This window comes from Clinocottus analis, unplaced genomic scaffold, assembly GCF_023055335.1.
Source record: "Clinocottus analis isolate CAN_PGR_092001 unplaced genomic scaffold, fCliAna1.0.p SCAF_11, whole genome shotgun sequence".
Classification (NCBI taxonomy): domain Eukaryota; kingdom Metazoa; phylum Chordata; class Actinopteri; order Perciformes; family Cottidae; genus Clinocottus; species Clinocottus analis.
Window position 1 is genome coordinate 12,001,439 of NW_027175832.1, and position 13,362 is coordinate 12,014,800.

Below are 13,362 nucleotides of genomic sequence, written 5' to 3' on the forward strand. Positions count from 1 at the left end.
TACATACATACATACATACATACATACATACATACATACATACATACATACATACATACATATGAGAATACTGAATATACAGCCTGGTCCTGTTTACTGAGGCTAGTCATGTTCACACAGCCTGGTCATCTTCACTGAGCCTGGTCCTGTTCACACAGCCTGTGCCTGGTCACTGGTCCTGGTCAATGAGCTTGTACGTGGTCACTGAGCCTGTGCCTGTTCACTGAGCTTAGTCCTGTTCACACAGCCTGGTCCTCTTCACTGACCCTGGTCCTGTTCACACAGCCTGCTCCTCTTCACTGAGCACGGTCCTCTTCACTGAGCACGGTCGTCTTCGCTGAGCCTGTGCCTGTTCACTGAGCCTGGCCATGTTCACTTAGCCTAGTCATTTTGTGAAAACTATACATACATACATACATACATACATACATACATACATACATACATACATACATACATACATACATACATACATATGAAAACACTATACTAACATACATATGAGGATACTGTACATACAGCCTGGTCCTGTTAACTGATTCTGTCGTCTTCACTGAACCTGGTCCTGTTCACACAGCCTGGTCCTCTTCACTGAGGACGGTTGTCTTCACTGGGCATGGTCATCTTTACTGAGCCTAGACTTGTTCACAGAGCCTGGTCATTTTGTGAGAACTATACATACATACATATGTATTAAAAAACAATACAGACATATGAAAAAACACTGTACATACAGCCTTCACCTGGTGACTGAGCCTGTGCCTGTTCACTGAGCCTTGTCCTGTTCACTGAGCCTGGTTCTGTTCACAGAGCCTGGTCCTGTTCACAGAGCCTGGTCCTGTTGTGACAACTATACACACACACACATATGAAAACCCTATACATACATGTGAAAACACTACACATACATATGAAAAAACACTGTACATGCAGCCTTCACCTGGTGACTTGACCTGTGCCTGTTTACTGAGCCTAGTCCTGTTCACACAGCCTGGTCCTGGACTTGGAGAAGGCTTTCGACCGGGTCCCTCGGGAGGTTTTGTGGGGGGTGCTGCGGGAGTACGGGGTGCCGGATCCGTTGGCACCGGCTATCCGCTCTCTGTACGCCCTTCAGTAAGAGTTGTGTCCTCTCTATTAAGTCAGACACGTTCCCGGTGGGTGTTGGTCTCCGCCAGGCGAGCCCTTTATCACCGGTCCTGTTTGTGACTTTCATAGACAGGATTTCTAGACGCAGCCGGGTTAGCGCCTCCAAATCCAAGGGCGTGGTTCTCTGCGGAGACCGGTGGATTGCTCCCTTCGGGTGGGAACAACATGCCTGGCCCAAGAGAAGGAGTTCAAGTACCTCAGGGTCTTGTTCACGAGCGAGGGTAAGGCGGAGCGGGAGATCGACAGGCGGATCGGTGCGGCCGCAGCAGTAGAACAGGCGCTGTACCGGTCCGTCTTGGCCAAGAGGGAGCTGAGTCGGAAGGCGAAGCTCTCCATTTACTGGTCGGTCTACATTCCAACCCTCGCCTGTGGACACAAACTCTGGGTCGTGACCGAAAGAACGAGGTAGCGGATACAAGCGGCCGAAATGAGCTTCCTCCGTAGGGTGGCCAGGCTCGGCCTGAGAGATAGGATAAGGAGTTCGGACATCAGGAGGGAGCTTGGAGTCGAGCCGCTACTCCTTCGTATCGAAAGGAGTCAGCTGAGGTGGTTCGGGCATCAAATCCGGATGTCTCCTGGACGCCTCCCATGAGAAGTTTTCCAGGCACGTCCAACTGGGAAGAGGCCCCGGGGAAGATCCAGGACATGCTGGAGGGATTAGTCTCGAGGTCCCCCAGAACGAGCTGGAAAATGTTGCGGTTGAGAGGGAAGCGTGGGTCGGTCTGCCGGGTGTGCTGCCACTGCGACCCGACCCCGGATAAGCGGCGGAAAATGGATGGATGGATGGAGAAAGAATAAAGAGAGAATAAAGAGACAGAGAGAATAAATAGAGACAGAGAGAATAAATAAAGAGAGCGAGAGAAAGAGAGAAAGAGAGAGAGAGAGAGAGAGAGAGAGAGAGAGAGAGAGAGAGAGAGAGAGAGAGAGAGAGAGAGAGAAAGAGAGAGAGAGAGGGAGGGAGAGAGAGAGAGAATGTAAAAAGCCTTATTTTTCATGTACTCACCCTTGACAGAAGCAGTGGACATCTCGTCAGACTTGAAGAAAGGAGACTTCTGTCTCCACAAGCTTGAACAACATACTTGCAGCCTCCCCCACCCCCCTCTCCTCCTTCCTTTGGTTATTACCTCTACCAGTGCATCCGTTGCACCGTTCTCTTCCTCTCTGTCCGAGCTCAATCGATCCCGCCAATAGGGAGGCCTTGATCACCCCCATCCCTGCGCGCGCGCGCACACACACACACACACACACACACACACACACACAAAGGTTCAAACAGGAAAGTGGGGTTTTATCAGAAGCTGAAAAGCTGAAAGTTTGAAGCTAAAGTAATTGAAAAGACAGAGAAAGAATATGCTTTGTGGACTTGGAGAAGGCTTTCGACCGGGTCCCTCGGGAGGTTTTGTGGGGGGTGCTGCGGGAGTACGGGGTGCCAGATCCGTTGGCACGGGCTATCTGGTCTCTGTACGCCTGCAGTAGGAGTTGTGTCCGTATCCTCGGTATTAAGTCAGACACGTTCCCGGTGGGTGTTGGTCTCCGCCAGGCGAGCCCTTTATCACCGGTCCCATGTGTGACTTTCATGGACAGGATTTCTAGACGCAGCCGGGGGGCGGAGGATCGCCTCTCTGCTGTTTGCAGATGATGTGGTCCTGTGCGAAGCGGCAGGGATGAGAGTTAGCGCCTCCAAATCCGAGGCCGTGGTTCGCTGCCGGAAACCGATGGATCGCTCCCTTCAGGTTTACTCAAATTTACTCATTTGTATGCTCTAAAACGACGTTTCAGACTGAACAGAGTTGAAAACTAGATTTTCATTAGGAATTCTTTTTTTTAACTTTTCCATCAAGAACGTGTCTCAGAACATCGGAACTACAAATTGTATGATGTTTTCATGAATACCTGGAGCTTTCATCATTATACTGTCCGTAAGCTGCATTTACTCATTTGTATGCTCTTAAACTGCGTTTCAGACTGAACAGAGTTGAAAACTAGATTTTAATAAGGAATTCTTTTTTTTTTAACTTTTCCATCAAGAAAGTGTCTCAGAACATCGGAACTACAAATTGTATAACGTTTTCATGAATACCTGAAGCTTTCATCACTATATTGCCCGAAAGCTAAATTTACTCATTTTTATGCTCTAAAACGACGTTTCAGACTGAACAGAGTTGAAAACTAGATTTTCATAAGGAATTCTTTTTTTTAACTTTTCCATCGAGAAAGTATCTCAGAACATCGGAACTACAAATTGTATGAAATTTTCATGAATACCTGAAGCATTCATCACTATACTGCCCGAAAGCTAAATTTACTCAATTTTATGCTCTAAAACAGTGATTCCCAAAGTGTGGGCCGCGGCCCACTGGTGGGCCGCGAAGGTACTGCAGGTGGGTCGCGAGAAGTCATTTTCAATGAATAAATAAAACGTTTTTTATTTTTTTTAATTTTGAAAAAAAAATGGGGGGGGGGGGGGCTTTTACTTTGAAGGCGATGTATTAAGGTTCTCGCGTGTACTTCCGCAGCCTCACTGGGCGATTTGTTGACGTGAAAACACGTATTGTCATGTAGTTTCTGTTCTCAGCTGCTCAGCATCCGGATTGAACATGAATCGCGCATGCACAAATCCGCCGCTGATACCTGTCAGCAGAGAAGCAGTGGTTTGTCCCTAACAGGGACTCTTACTACTGAACAGTACCAGTAAAAGAAAAAAGAAAACTGATTTATAAACTATGTATGCAGGGCTCTCAAGTCTCGCTCATTGAGCGTGACAGTCACTCATTTCAGTCTTAAATCACGCCCTCCCGCCACACATCGTATTTCTTACGCTGAAAAAAAACCTCCAGGCTATTTAATGTGCCGCAACGCGCAGACATGACCTGGTCGCGCGCTGCCCTTACCACGGAGGAATCAAGCCCCCCCCACCCATCAGCCAATCAAAGAAAGAAATGGGCTATAGCCAATCAGAAAAAGATATCTTTTGTATCCGAGTAAGATGTAATGACAGGCGGGATTGGAGCCGTCCGACGGCGCGTATTTGTCGTCGTCATGGTGCGTCCCCATGACGACAGAGGGAGGGAATAGTTGCATCAGCCAATCAGCGAATCAAACTGCTGCCGGTCACCCGGAAGGAGCGCTGATGGCGGCTTCATTGAGGCTGTTGTGGGACAACGGATACTACTATGAACCCAGACATCATGGAGTTTATGTTCACACGTTTTTGTGACTTCCACAACAAGTTTAGAGCAGACACTTGTATATATTGACCAGGGAAGTAGGGAGTTTGATGACATTTTTATCAAAAGGTGTTTTGTTTTTTATTTTGTCGTTGTTGGCTCCTGAAGCTGTTCTCCCATCCCCAAATAAATGCAAAAAAATCAAACGCAAAGTTGGATAGTAGTCTCGCTCTTTCCTGTCCTAAGACCTGGTCAAAACATTAGGGTTGCAAATTTCTGCATTTTACTTAAAACGATTTATAATTGATAAGATACCAAACACACATCTTTTTCTCAGTTTAAGTATTATTTGGACAATTCTAGCATTAGTTATGTGAAACATTAAGTGATGAAGCACAAACAATTGAACGAACAGATTAATAAAACAATAAGGCTCTAGCTCGAAACGGCTGTTCTTGTCCGCCTGTCGTTATTCAACAAAAGGCACCGCCAAACAAAACAATGTCAAATGAGGCGCGGTTTGGGTGGGCCCCAGAAGATTTTCAGATTTTAAATTGGGCCTCGGCATTCTTAAGTTTGGGAACCACTGCTCTAAAACGACGTTTCAGACTGAACAGAGTTGAAAACTAGATTTTCATAAGGAATTCTTTTTTAAAACTTTTCCATCAAGAAAGTGTCTCAGAACATCGGAAATACAAATTGTATGAAATTTTCATGAATACCTGAAGCATTCATCACTATACTGCCCGAAAGCTAAATTTACTCATTTTTATGCTCTAAAACGACGTTTCAGACTGAACAGAGTTTAAAACTAGATTTTCATAAGGAATTCTTTTTTTTAACTTTTCCATCAAGAAAGTGTCTCAGAACATCGGAACTACAAATTGTATAACGTTTTCATGAATACCTGAAGCTTTCATCAGTATACTGCCCGAAAGCTAAATTTACTCATTTGTATGCTCTTAAACGACGTTTCAGACTGAACAGAGTTGAAAACTAGATTTTCGTTAGGAATTCTTTTTTTTTAACTTTTTCATCAAGAACGTGTCTCAGAACATCGAAACTACAAATTGTATGACGTTTTCATGAATACCTGAAACTTTCATCACTATACTGCCCGTAAGCTGCATTTACTGATTTTTATGCTCTTAAACGGCGTTTGAGACTGAACAGAGTATAAAACTAGATTTTCATTAGGAATTCTTTTTTTTAACTTTTTGGATCAAGAACGTGTCTCAGAACATTGGAACTACAAATTGTATGACTTTTTCATAAATAACTGGAGCTTTCATCATTATTCTGTCCGTAAGCTGCATTTACTCATTTTTATGCTCTTAAACGGCGTTTCAGACTGAACAGAGTTGAAAACTAGATTTTCATAAGGAAATTTTTTTTTAAAAACTTTTCCATCAAGAAAGTGTCTCAGAACATCGAAACTACAAATTGTATGACGTTTTCATGAATACCTGAAACTTTCATCACTATACTGCCCGTAAGCTGCATTTACTCATTTTTATGCTCTTTTTGGTGTTTCAGACTGAACAGAGTATAAAACTAGATTTTCTTAAAGAATTCATTTTTTTTACTTTTCCATCAAGAAAGTGTCTCAGAACATCGGAACTACAAATTGTATGAAGTTTTCATGAATACCTGAAGCTTTCATCACTATACTGTCCGTAAGCTGCATTTACTCATTTGTATGCTCTTAAACGGCGTTTCAGACTGAACAGAGTTGAAAACTAGATTTTAATAAGGAATTCTTTTTTTAAACTTTTCCATCGAGAAAGTATCTCAGAACATCGGAACTACAAATTGTATGACTTTTTCATGAATACCTGGAGCTTTCATCATTATACTGTCCGTAAGCTGCATTTAATCATTTTCATGCTCTTAAACGGCGTTTCAGACTGAACAGGGTATAAAACTAGATTTTCTTAAAGAATTCATTTATTTTACTTTTCCATCAAGAAAGTGTCTCAGAACATCGGAACTACAAATTGAATGAAGTTTTCATGAATACCTGAAGCTTTCATCACTATACTGTCCGTAAGCTGCATTTACTCATTTTTATGCTCTTAAACGGCGTTTCAGACTGAACAGAGTATAAAACTACATTTTCTAAAATAATTCATTTTTTTAACTTTTCCATCAAGAAAGTGTCTCAGGACATCGGAACTACAAATTGTATGACTTTTTCATGAATACCTGAAGATTTCATCACTATACTGCCCGAAAGCTAAATTTACTCATTTTATGCTCTCAAACGACGTGTCAGACTGAACAGAGTTGAAAACTAGATTTTCATATTGAATTCTTTTTTTTAATTTTTTTTTTTTTACTTTTTTTATCAAGAAAGTGTCTTAGAACATCGGAACTACAAATTGTATGAAGTTTTCATGAATACCTGAAGCTTGCATCACTATACTGTCCGCGAGCTGCATTTTCTCATTTTTATGCTCTTAAACGACGTTTCAGACTGAACAGAGTTGAAAACTAGATTTTCTTCAAGAATTCATTTTTTTTATTTACTTTTCCATCAAGAAAGTGTCTCAGGACATCGGAACTACAAATTGTATGACTTTTTCAAGAATACCTGAAGATTTCATCACTATACTGTCCGTAAGCTGCATTTTCTCATTTCTATGCTCTTAAACGACGTTTCAGACTGAACAGAGTATAAAACTAGATTTTCTTAAAGAATTCATTTTTTTTACTTTTCCATCAAGAAAGTGTCTCAGAACATCGGAACTACAAATTGTACGACGTTTTCATGAATACTTGAAGCTTTCATCACGGTACTGTCCGTAGGCTGCATTTACTCATTTTTATGCTCTAAGACGACGTTTCAGACTGAACAGAGTTGAAAACTAGATTTTTAAGTATTTTAAGAAGTTTTCAAGAATACCTGAAGCTTTCATCACTATACTGTCGGTAAGCTGCATTTACTTATTTTTATGCTCTTAAACGGCGTTTCAGACTGAACAGAGTATAAAACTAGATTTTCTTAACCCTCCTGTTGCCTTCTGGGTCAAAAAGACCCACGTTCGAGTGTTTATGTATTTGTGTGTATCGGCGGTCTCAGGGTCACAAAATGATCCACTACCAGTGTATACGTATGCATGCATGCATGTACGTATGAATCCCTAAAGCCTCGGGTCAAAACGACCCGCGTCTTTCCACCGAGCCCTCCCCTCGCCGTCGTCCCTGGGTTCATACTGACCCGCGTTTATCGCCGAGCTCTCCCCTCGCCGTCGTCCCTGGGGTCATACTGACCCGCGTTTATCGCCGAGCTCTCCCCTCGCCAGCGTCCCCGGGGTCAGAATGACCCGCGTTTATCGCCGAGCCTTCCCCGCGCCGGCGTCCCCGGGATCAAAGTGACCCGCGTTTATCGCCGAGCCCTCGCCGAGCCCTCCCCTCGCCGTCGTCCCTGGGGTCATACTGACCCGCGTTTATCGCCGAGCCCTCCCCTCGCCGTCGTCCCCCGGAGTCAGAATGACCCGCGTTTATCGCCGAGCTCCCGGCCTCCGTCCCCCCGGGGTCAGAATGACCTGCGTTCATCGCCGAGCTCCCGGCCTCGTCCCCCGGGGTCAGAATGACCCGCGTATATCGCCGAGCTCCCTGCCCCCGTCCCCGGGGTCAGAATGACCCGCGTGTATCGCCGAGCTCCCGGCCTCGTCCCCCTGGGTCAGGATGACCCGCGTTTATCGCCGAGCTCCCGGCCTCGTCCCCCGGGGTCAGAATGACCCGCGTTCATCGCCGAGCCCTCCCCTCGCCGTCGTCCCCAGAGGTCAGAATGACCCGCGTATATCGCCGAGCTTCCTGCCTCGTCCCCCTGGGTCAGAATGACCCGGGTGTATCGCCGAGCTCCCGGCCCCCATCCCCCGGGGTCAGAATGACCCGCGTTCATCGCCGAGCCCTCCCCTCGCCGTCGTCCCCGGGGGTCAGAATGACTCGCGTTTATCGTCGAGCTCCCGGCCTCGTCCCCCGGGGTCAGAATGACCCGCGTTTATCGTCGAGCTCTCGGCCCCCGTCCCCCGGGGTCAGAATGACCCGCGTTTATCGTCGAGCTCCTGGCCCCCGTCCCCGGAGTCAGAATGACCCGCGAGCCCTCGGCCTCGTCCTCGGGTCGAAGCGACCCGAGTTTTACGTTGTGTTACAAGTCATCCCGTATGCTAAATGTAAAAAAAAAAAAAAAAGAAAGAAATGATACAAATAAAGACATGACAAGACAGTTGCGTTGTATTGTTTTTGTCTTACATTTATTTAGTCATCACCAGTGTTACAAGCAACGACACAGAACACACACACACACACACAAACACACACGCGCACAAATGTGTCCGCCACAGGATCACGGTTCGAAACGCAGACGACCGACGTAGCGTTCGAGCTCCCCCGCGAGCTCTTTCGTTCTCCGGTAGCACTGCGAGCTGTGGTTCTGGGGCACGCGCCCGCACACGTAACACCACGGACGCGCGTCCAGCGTCACGTACATCCCCCCCTCGGGGTCGTCGTAGCTTCGACGCCCAATAAAAAAAAAAATTTAAAAACAAAAGAAGAAGAAGAAGAAGAAGAAGAAACATACTAAACTAAAACTGTCTCCGGTGTCCAGTGCGTGTACATATTTTTCCGGTCGTGCGCTGCCTGCTGGTGTAGAGGCCCCCCACCGTCACCACTCTGCCAAAGTCAACATGACGGCGCCTCGATTCAACAAATGTCAGCTCGTCAAAATGCTGACTGACACGGCGAGCGACGCCTCACCGTCGTCGGAGGAAGAAGAAGAAGCGGTCGAGGCCGCAGCCGAGGTCGAGGCCGAGGCCGCCTCCTCGAAAACTCTGCCAAAGTCGACCCGGCGTGCGAAGCTTTGCCTCCGGGAGGAGGAGGAAGAGGAGGAGGAGAAGGAGGAGAAGGAGGAGAAAAAGAACGAGGTCGCGATCGTGGCGATACCGTCCGCCGCTCTGCCAAAGCTTCCATCGGCGCAAAGTGTGTCAGAATGCTGGTCGACCCGCCGCCCGATGTATCGTCGTCGCCGCCGTCGGGAGGAGGAGGTGGAGGACGAGGAGGAGGAAGAGGAGAAGGAAGAAGAAGAAGGAGAAGACGACGACAACGACGACGACGACGTAGATGACGACGTAGACGACGACGTAGACGACGACGTAGACGAGGAAGAAGAGGAATCCGAACAAGTGCGCGATACGTTGTCTTCGGAAGAAGAAGGAGGAGGAGAAGAAGAAGAAGAAGAAGGAGAAGAAGGAGAAGGAGAAGAAGAAGAAAAACAGGGGGAGGAGGAGGAGATGGAGGAGGAGGACGAAGCCGACGCCGACGGAGAGGACGCCCCGCGAGGCGAAAGACGGACCTTCCCGTCGAAAAGCGGAGAAATGTCGTGGTCCTCGACGCCGTACGAGAGAGAGGAGCGGCAGCAGCGGCCGTCGCTGGACGCCGCGCCGGGGCCGCCGCGCCGGGGCCGCCGCGCCGGGGCCGCCGCGCCGGGGCCGCCGCGCCGGGGCCGCCGCGCCGGGGCCGCCGCGCCGGGGCCGCCGCGCCGGGGCCGCCGCGCCGGGGCCGCCGGGGCCCACCGAGTACGCAAAGTGCCACGCGCGCGACATCGCCTCGACGTTCCGCATGTTTGTCTCGCCGGACGTGGAGAGGATCGTCTTGGACATGACCACCCTGGAGGGCTCGCGAAAACACGGCGACGGCTGGAAAGGGATGGACGAGACGGACCTGCGAGCCTACGTGGGGCTGCTGATTTTGGCGGGCGTGTACAGGTCTCGGGGCGAGGCCGCGGCCAGCCTGTGGGACGCCGAGAGCGGCAGGGCCGTGTTCCGCGCCACCATGTCGCTCAAGCGCTTTTACGAGTACTCCGGGCTGCTGCGCTTCGACGACCGCGAGACGAGAGGCGCCAGACGGACAAACTGGCCGCCGTGCGAGACCTCTGGGACGCGTGGGTGCGCCGGCTGCCGCTCCTCTACAACCCGAGGTGACGGTGGACGAGCAGCTGGTTCCGTTCAGAGGTGAGGTGCGCCGGGCCGTACGCCTTTTTTTCGTTTGACGATGACGACGGCGGCGATAACGATAACGACAATAATAATAATACGCTTTCCTCTCATCGCCGCTCTCCTCTGCGCTCTCCTCTCCTCTCCTCTCCTCTCCTCTCGTCGCCTCGTCGCCTCCGCGCTTTCTTCCGCTCGCTTCTCGTCTCGTCTCGCCGCCGCCGCCGCTCTCCTCTGCGCTATCCTCTCCTCTCGTCGCCGCCGCCGCTCTCCTCTGCGCTATCCTCTCCTCTCGTCGCCGCCGCTCTCCGATGCCGCTCTGCTCTGCCGCTCTGCTCTGCCGCTCTGCTCTGCCACTCTCCTCTGCCGCTCTGCGCCATCCTCTCCTCTCGTCTCCTCTCGTCGCCTCCGCTCTCCTCTGCCGCTCTGCTCTGCTGCTCTGCGCCATCCTCTCCTCTCGTCTCCTCTCGTCGCCGCCGCTCTCCTCTGCCGCTCTCCTCTGCCGCTTTCCTCTGCTCTGCGCCATCCTCTCCTCTCGTCTCCTCTCGTCGCCGCCGCTCTCCTCTGCCGCTCTCCTCTGCCGCTCTCCTCTGCCGCTCTGCGCTGCCGCTCTGCGCTGCCGCTCTGCGCTGCCGCTCTGCCGCTCTGCGCTGCCGCTCTGCGCTGCCGCTCTGCGCTGCTCTGCTGCGCTCTGCGCTATCCTCTCCTCTCGTCTCCTCTCGTCGCCGCCGCGCTCCTCTGCCGCTCTCCTCTGCCGCTCTCCTCTCCTCTCCTCTCCTCTCGTCGCCTCGTCGCCTCCGCGCTTTCCTCCACTCGCTTCTCGTCTTGCCGCCGCCGCCGCTCTCCTCTGCGCTATCCTCTCCTCTCGTCTCCTCTCGTCGCCGCCGCTCTCCTCTGCCGCTCTGCTCTGCTGCTCTGCGCCATCCTCTCTTCTCGTCTCCTCTCGTCGCCACTGTTCTCCTCTGCTGCTCTCCTCTGCTGCTCTGCTCTGCGCCATCCTCTCCTCTCGTCTCCTCTCGTCGCCGCCGCTCTCCTCTGCCACTCTCCTCTGCCACTCTCCTCTCCTCTCCTCTCCTCTACTCTCGTCTCCTCGCGTTGCCGCCGCCGCTCTCCTCTGCGCTATCCTCTCCTCTCGTCGCCGCCGCTCTCCTCTGCCGCTCTCCTCTGCCGCTCTGCTCTGCCGCTCTCCTCTGCCGCTCTGCTCTGCACCATCCTCTCCTCTCCTCTGCCGCTCTGCGCTGCGCTGCTCTGCTGCGCTCTCCTCTCCTCTCGTCGCCGCAGCTCTCCTCTGCCACTCTCCTCTGCCGCTCTCGTCGCCGCCGCTGCTCTCCTCTGCGCTATCCTCTCCTTTCGTCACCGCCGCTCTCCTCTGCCGCTCTGCTCTGCCGCTCTCCTCTGCCGCTCTGCTCTGCGCCATCCTCTCCTCTCGTCTCCTCTCGTCGCCGCCGCTCTCCACTGCCGCTCTCCTCTGCCGCTCTGCTCTGCTCTGCGCCATCCTCTCCTCTCGTCTCCTCTCGTCGCCGCCGCTCTCCTCTGCCGCTCTCCTCTGCCGCTCTGCGCTGCGCTGCTCTGCTGGGCTCTGCGCCATCCTCTCCTCTCGTCTCCTCTCGTCGCCGCCGCTCTCCTCTGCTGCTCTCCTCTGCGCTGCTCTGCTCTGCTCTGCTCTGCGCTATCGCTCTCCTCTGCTGCTCTCTTGTCGCCATCCTCTGCTTGCTTCTCGTCGCCTCTCGTCACCTCTGCTCTCTGCTCCTCCTTTCCGCCTCCCGAAACAACAGGCCGCTGTCCTTTCCGCCAGTACATGCCCAGCAAGCCCGCCAAGTACGGGATCAAATCCTGGGTCGCCTGCGACGCCAAATCCAGCTACGCCTGGAAGCTGCAAGTCTACACGGGAAAGCCGAGCGGCGGACGCCCCGAGAAGGACCTGGGGCTGCGGACGCCCCGAGACGTGACCGAGGGACTGACGGGGCGCAACGTCACGTGCGACAATTTCTTCACCTCCTACGAACTCGGACGGCGGCTCCTGCTCCGGGGCAACACCGTGGTGGGCACGGTCAGAAAAAGCAGGCGGGAGCTCCCGGCCGAGCTGCTCGCGACCCGGCGGAGAGCCGTGCCGTCGTCGAGGTTCGCCTTCGCGCCCGACGCCACGCTCGTCTCCTACCTGCCCAAGAAGGGCCGGAACGTGCTGTTCCTGAGCATGCGGCACGCGCGGGGCGACGTCAGCGACTGCCCGGACGCCAAGCCCGTCGTCGTCCTCGACTACAACCGCAACAAGGGCGGCGTGGACAACCTCGACAAGGTCACCGGGACGTACAGCTGCCGGAGGATGACCGCGCACTGGCCCCTGGTCGTCTTCCACAACGTCCTCGACGTGTACGCCTACAAGGCCTTCGTCGTGTGGCGAGAGCTCAACCCCGGCTGGCTGCCCGGCAAGGGGAACAAGAGGAGGGTGTTTCTCGAGCGGCTGGGGAGGGCCCTCGTGGCTCCGTTCATGGAGAGACGGGAGCGTCGGCCCCGCACGGAGGCGTCCACCGCCGTCTTGAAAGCCGTGCGGGGCGGCGGGGTGGCCGGGGCGAGCGACGGGCCCGAGAATGCCGAGGACGCGGCGCTCGCCGCGGCGCACGGGGCCGCGAGTAAGCGGAAGAGGTGTGAGATCTGCCCGCCCAAAAAGGACTGCAAAACCTACACCGTGTGCAACGGGTGCAACAAGTACATCTGCAAGGGCTGCTCGCTGGCGTACTGCCCGACGTGCGTGAAATAAACCAGCCTTTGGGGAACGTCTATTCTAATCGAGACGACGTGTCTCGATGCTCCCGGGCCACAGATTCTCCCTTCCCTGCAAGTTAAGCTAAATTTGTGAGAAAATAAAGACATACGAAAGGAATGTTTGTTTGCTGTTTTTTTTTTAATTTTTATTATTGACGTGAAGTACACACAGCCATACGTAAACATCGGCTCAGGAACGACACATTGAGACTTACCTGGATTAATTAACCGTATGTAAAGTCTCATCGTTGACGGAGTCACCGCACCACAGAGAAACCGCAGCGGCGTGTCCA

The 13,362-nt window shown here is 51.9% G+C and overlaps 1 pseudogene; it reads left to right on the plus strand.

The window, feature by feature from the left end:
* The first annotated feature begins 9,004 nt into the window (after positions 1-9,004).
* On the plus strand, positions 9,005-13,064 carry LOC137802651 (piggyBac transposable element-derived protein 4-like; annotated as a pseudogene).
* The last annotated feature ends 298 nt before the right edge of the window (positions 13,065-13,362 follow it).